This window comes from Saccopteryx leptura, chromosome 1 (genome assembly GCF_036850995.1).
Source record: "Saccopteryx leptura isolate mSacLep1 chromosome 1, mSacLep1_pri_phased_curated, whole genome shotgun sequence".
Lineage (NCBI taxonomy): Eukaryota > Metazoa > Chordata > Mammalia > Chiroptera > Emballonuridae > Saccopteryx > Saccopteryx leptura.
In genome coordinates, this window is record NC_089503.1 from 262750001 (window position 1) to 262756432 (window position 6432).

The window sequence follows — 6432 nt, forward strand, 5'->3', positions numbered from 1 at the left end:
CTTGACAAGACCCAGCATCACACCAAGCTCTGGAGAAGGTCCCTGCCCATGGCGACAGGCCCCAACATTACCAGTCCTGGACATACTTAGGCCAAGGGTGGGCAGGCAGCTCAGTCTCCAGGCCAGGGCTTTCTTTTGACTCAAGGTTACCTGCTAAGGTTGAGAGGGTCAGAGGCAGGGGATGGAGGACATAGCCCCAGACAGCCCTTCCTGACCTCAGCATGGGGGGAGCAGTTCACCAGCTCTCACTCTAGGACGAATATTTGTAAGATCCTTGCACTGTCCACAGATTTGCACTTTTCCCAAATCTGTGATCAGCTTTAAATCATAAAGGTAGGACCTGGTGCTGTGGTCTAAAAGTCCTTGTCCCCCCCCCCCAAATTTATATGTTGAAACCTTGATGGGATGGTATTAAGAGATGGAACCTTTGGGAAGTGAGTAGTTCACGAGAATGGAGCCCTTGTGAGTGTGATTAGAGCCCTTATAAATGAGACCCAGAGAGCTCTCTCTCTCTCTCTGTCCAACATGTAAGGACACAGTGAGAAGATGCTATCTATGAATGAGGAAGGAGGTCCTCACCAGACACCAAATCTGCTGTCACCTTGATCTTGGACTTTGAGCCTCCAGATTGTAAGCCATAAATTTCTGTTGTTTAAGCTACACAGTCTACAGGTCAAGACACTCAGAGAAATTATTTCATTCTCCCAATGAAATCAATAAATATGTTGTCCTTTGTGAATGCACTTAATGGGCCAGTCTTCACCGTGCCACTGATTGCTAAGGAGTACACCTTAAGATAATAAAACGTGACAAGTACCCTAGTGCCCGCCACCTCCTGACCCTACCCTTCCCACCCCGATTAGAACTGGGATTCACCAATGTCTTTAGGAACTACCTAGTCCTTTGTGGCTTTAGTTAAGAACAACTGACTCTTGCTTTGGACTCCTGTTCTTCGCCAGGGCTGCACCTGTTCCCATAACTATACCTTGGTGGTGAGGGGGACAGAGGAGCCCCAGCAGACACAGGCTGGCACATCACTGAAAAAAAAAAAGTTGGTGAATAATTTATTCAAATGAGCCTGTGAATGTTAGACAATATTGCATTACAAAATAAATCAATTATAATTCCTTTTTTTTAAAAAAGAGAAAAAAATCTGTTTGTTGAAAATCATTGCAAATGAGGGAGATTTTCTCTTTATTTAAAATATATATATAAAAGTGAAGTCTCATTTAAATAAGAATCTGTGCAGCAGCTACAGAGCCATTTCAGGGACTCTTTAACAGAATGCCCCCCTAACTGAACCGCATCTGCCAGATGCCTGCTTTACCTTTTTCAATTAAAATTCTGCTCCTGTGGTTGGAAGGTTAACTTTGAACCTTCAAGGCTATGTAGCTCACTAGGGTTTGGAGTTAGTTGCCTGTAAATATGCATAAATTAGCATCATTTATTCCATATGGGGTTTCCGAGAAGAACTGTGAGCTCCTCTGTATCGGGATGAATCACCCTGTTTCGAAGCCAGAAAAAGGGGAATGTCATTCAAGAACACTAAAAATCTCAGGGGTTTACATGTTTTGAGAGAGAAAAGGAGAATTCCATTTTGGCTGCAATTAAAGTACAGGACTCTTTATTCATTCGTTTTTAAAAAATGGAATCTCATTCACTGAATGAATGAATGGATATCCCATTTATTCAAACACTTTTCATGGCCCACCTCATAGCTGTCCACCCAGCACAGTCCCAAGGCAGGTGCTGAGACACGGCAGTGCTGCTCAGCAGAACTCACAGGACACTGTGTCCACAGTCCGCGTGCACCAGCCGGCTTCCAGGCAGAGGGAGGAGCTATGAGGTGGTCTCATAAATCCTGAAGACCCATGACTCCTAATTCACCCCTTGCCTTCAGCAGGGTCCTTTCCCACGTGAGTATTTATAAAAGAAAATGTCTGGTCAGACAACTCGACAGGTGGAGGAAACCTAAAAGTCATACCTGGAAGCAGAGATAGGCAAAGGAAAGGCAAAGCTACCAGGTCAGGGGGCTTGGGGGCTATGCCCAAAGTCAGGCTTTATTTATTGGACAATCTTGCTTCACGTGGACTTGGTTCTCTCTGTCCCTTCACCAAGGAAGTGACTCAAGACAACTGAGATATTATCAACCCTCAGAAGCCGAATGATGAAGCACTCACTTTGTACCAGACACTGGACATTCAACCATGAATAAGAGGCATGCGCGTGCAGAAGGAGCCCTCAGTGGAGACAAAGGCACAGACCAGGCAGGGTCAGAGCAGCTGGGGCAGCTGGCAGGAAGCCCCCAGCTCATCCCCTAGTTCCCACTGAGGAGGCAGTGCTACTGGGGAGTTTGGAAGTGAGGGCAGGAGTGAGCTCAGAGCACTGGAGTGCAGGCAGAAAGGGGCGGAACAGCGTGGGCTTGGGGAGCCAGCAGGAAGAACTCACAGGGCAGAGCAAGGATTTAGGGTGGCCTTAGCTGCCTGTTTTAGGGGAATTGGCTCATTTCCTTATCTAGCCAACACTCCACCCCATCTCTAAACCCCTCTACCCTGTGGCTCTTCTCCACCTAATGGTTTGTGACAGCCCTTATACCTTTGTTTTCTCTCATCTAGCTTTGCTCAGAGGTTCAGTGGAGTGTTGGGAACCACCTTGTCCAGGCTGTGACAAATTATGTGCTGAGGGGAAGAGACAGTCAAGCAGGAAATATGGCAGGCTCTAGAAAGTTCCCAAAACAGGGAAGGAGGCCAGGAGGATCCTGGAGCATAGGAGGGATAGTGCGGACTAACTGGGACATCTTAGACGCCCCTGCCCACCTGCCCTGAGGTTGTTCAGGCAATCATAATGCCTGGTAAACTGACCACAGGTGGGCTCAGCTGGAGCCAAGGGCCCTTTGGCTGTGGTTTGGGGAGGGGTGTATCCTGCATAGCAGACCTCCAGACAGTGACACGGTATGGGGAGGTCAGGCCCATCCTCTAGGAAGGACAGTATGGCCTCAGCCCCAGGGGCTGGGGTTCACATATGGGGATCCTGGCGAGGACATTCCTACAGCAAATAAGTAGACAGAAATCAGAGGAGAGACTGGCATTGAGTGTACTTGTTTCAATCAAATCTTAAACTCCATGAAAGCAGGAAACACTCCTATTATATCCCTTAATACCTACATTATGGGACGCAAGTATATTCCTGCTTAAAACCCTCCAGAAGTTCCCTTGACCCAGAGAACAAAGCTGAACTTCCCTGGGGTCATCTGGACTCTACCTGTCCAATCTCAGTTCCGCCCTGTTGGGCATCCTGCTACTGATTGCCACATGGGTCCACCTGCCGCCGCCCAAACATGCACACACCCTACACCCACACCTCTCCACATGCACACAGTCCCCTCTCGGCCCCTACCTTCCAGTCAGTCTCCCCTAGTTCCAGCCCCTTAATCAGGCCACAGTTTCTTCTCCCTCCAAGCTTTGCCCAAGATCATCTCTCTAGTTCAGAAACTCTCTCCCTACCCCCATGCAACCTTACTGTGTTGGGAGATTTTTCTTGTTCTTAAAGATCCAGGAATCTTCCCCTTGCTGTTAACCCTGTCCAGTATATGCCTCTATCACAGCGATTTTCAACCCATGTGCTACAAGAATTTTTAAAACATACACTACCTGACTATTTAGTCAGGAGCACTGACCTTTTTTCCCTTAGATTGTCAAATTAAAAAAAAAAAATGACAACAGCCAACATACAATAGCTGTCTGATGTGACTGAATCAAAATTATACTTATTTTGTTGTCAGATTGGCAAAAAATACATTTTTTTGGTGTACTGCAGTATTTTAGTAGTTTATGTGTGCCAAGAGATAAAAAAAAAAGGTTGAAAAACGCTGTCACACTGTTTATTACACTGCTCAACAAGCATTAATGCTCTTATCTCTTCTGCTCTCACATATCAGATTGAATATTAGAGCTCAGGCCATGCTATCTCCCTCCAAACAAGCAGGGTGACTGATGAATTAATTAGTGAGTGATAAGCACAAACTCACACGTCAGGGTGATCAGTCAAGGAGGTTCCACAATCATGTGTCATATTTGTGAAGGCAAACTGCACGCCCCACCCAGTCTGCATCTGAACGGTTCTCCTTGCCCCCTGTACCGCCATCTTTCCTCTCTCTGGGCCCTTACGTTTGGACAGAAGTAGAAGGGTTTTCGGTCAGGTTTTGTGGGTCCTGAATGTCCGAGCACTTAACTGTATCCTAGAAATGAGTATAACACTCCATCTATTCCCCCTGGCTTTCACTGGCGGCAGCTTGGCAGAGGACCCCAGGCCAGCCACACTGCAGCCATTAGCTCAGGTTCCTTGGCAGAGAAGGGAGCAAATATTTTCAGAATAAATGAAACAGAAATAAAAGAATTCCGAAGGCGATCCTTATAAGGGAGGACGGAGCACTTTATCTAGAGAGCTTTATCTCAAGACTTGGAAAAGGAGGGGAAGGAATGTGGTCTTATGGAGCACGTCCTACGTGGCAAGTACTTTCACGATGTGCCTCATTAAATGGTTCTTGCCACCAGCCTGTGAGTCAGCGCGAGTCTGTCCATCCCATGGATGAACAGACGGACAAGGAAGACGAGGCCCGAGGCCTGAGGCCTGGAGGAGGATATGAGCATGCAGCCATGCAGCAGGAGCACCAACTCCAGGGTCTGCGGGAACAGGTGTTTCTTCCTGCCAAGAGTGTGGTTCTGCCAAGTGACAGACTCTAAAGGGACCCCCTTATTAAGATGAAACGGCACTTTCCAAGGTCTTATCTCAGCTCAGACAGCCTCTGGGTGGCCGGCGTGGGCAGGCGGGGCTGGCACCTTCTCCACAGCCCGCTCCTGGGGGTCTTGCTGCCCGCAGCCTGCTGCCGCCACCTCCCTGCCCCAGAGGCCACTAAAGCACTAGTTCATATGTTTATACAAATTGTGGCTTTGGTTTCTCCTCCAAGAGCTGAGGCAGTTGGAATATCCAAGAAGATTTTACCAAATATTACAGGAAAATGGGTGAGGAAAATAGAGAAAGACTAAAAACAGTGGAGTCCAATGCACGGGCTTCTGATCCTGTCAGACTGAGTTCATATCGTGGCTCACAGGTTCCCTCTCTTTAAGGGTCCCATGGTCCCCCTGCAGCCAAGCAAGGCCAGTGTGCCCCAGAGAAGAAAAGACAGGCAAGGAGCACCCCCAGCCCACTGGAGGTGGTGTCTCAGACCCACCCATGAGGTGGGCATTAGGCAACAGTCACTGGGACAGAGAGGAAGCCTTGGGGGTTGGAGCAGCTGACCAGGGCCCTGGTGATCTCCTGCCCCTGGTACCAGTCATTCAAAGCACAGACCTCACATGCCCTCCCTGCTGCCCCCGACTTACCCCCAGTGCTACCCCATCACCTTAGCAGGCCCAGAGCCTTCTAGGATCACCCCCTTTTATTAGTCAGGGTTCTCCAGAGAATCACACTGTGGGTGTGTATGTGTAGAGAGACAGACAGACAGACAGAGAGACAAAGAGGTTCATTGTAAGGATTTGGCTCGTGCAATTATGGAGGTTGACTAGTCCCAAGATCAAAAATATCGAGCTTGAGGCCCAGGAGAGTTGATGGCATAGTCTGAGTCCAAGTTCAAAGGCCTGAGACCCAGAAGAGCAAAAAGTGGAGTTCCAGTTTTGAACCCAACATGCTTGAAATTCAGGAAGAACCTGAATTCAGTATTTCAGTTCAAGTCCAAAGACAGGAAAAGACAACTGTCCCAGCTCAAAACAATCAGGCAGGAAGGCACTTCCCCCACACTTAGGAGGTCAGCCTCCCTGTTCTATCAAGGCCCCCAGTGGATTCCACGGGGCTCAACCACATCTGGGGGGGGGCAGTCTGTTTCACTCCATCTACCCATTCAAACAGGAATCTCATCCAGAAACAATCTCACAGACACACCCAGAATGATGTCTAACCAAATACCTTGACTGTGGCTCAGTCAAGTTGGCACAGGAAATTAACCATCACACTCTTCAACCATGCATATTTTCCAGCCCCTGTGACTCACACCCCCTGACCAAGTCACCTGGTCTCATATCCCTGGCCTCTGTATATATCTTTCTCTCTCTGGAACACTCTTCCCTTCTTTCTTTCCCCTTGAACTCCTAGTCATACCTCAAGACCCAGCTCATGGGTGGCTGTCCTGATTCCTCAGTCTGTCTTTCCCCAGTGATATCAGAGCAGCTCAGTTCCATTCAATAAGCTTTCATTCAACAATGCCTACATTGTGTACATGCTCTGAGAGTATGCAGGAGTTACAATGGGGCCCCCCTTCCCTCTGAAACAAGAAATTCTGAACAAGATGAGAGGCATCTCCCCTAGCCTGGGGAGGTGAGTGGGGAGGAGTAAACAGTCTCCAGAGGAGAATAAGGAGGCACATCTGGGAGTCAGAGT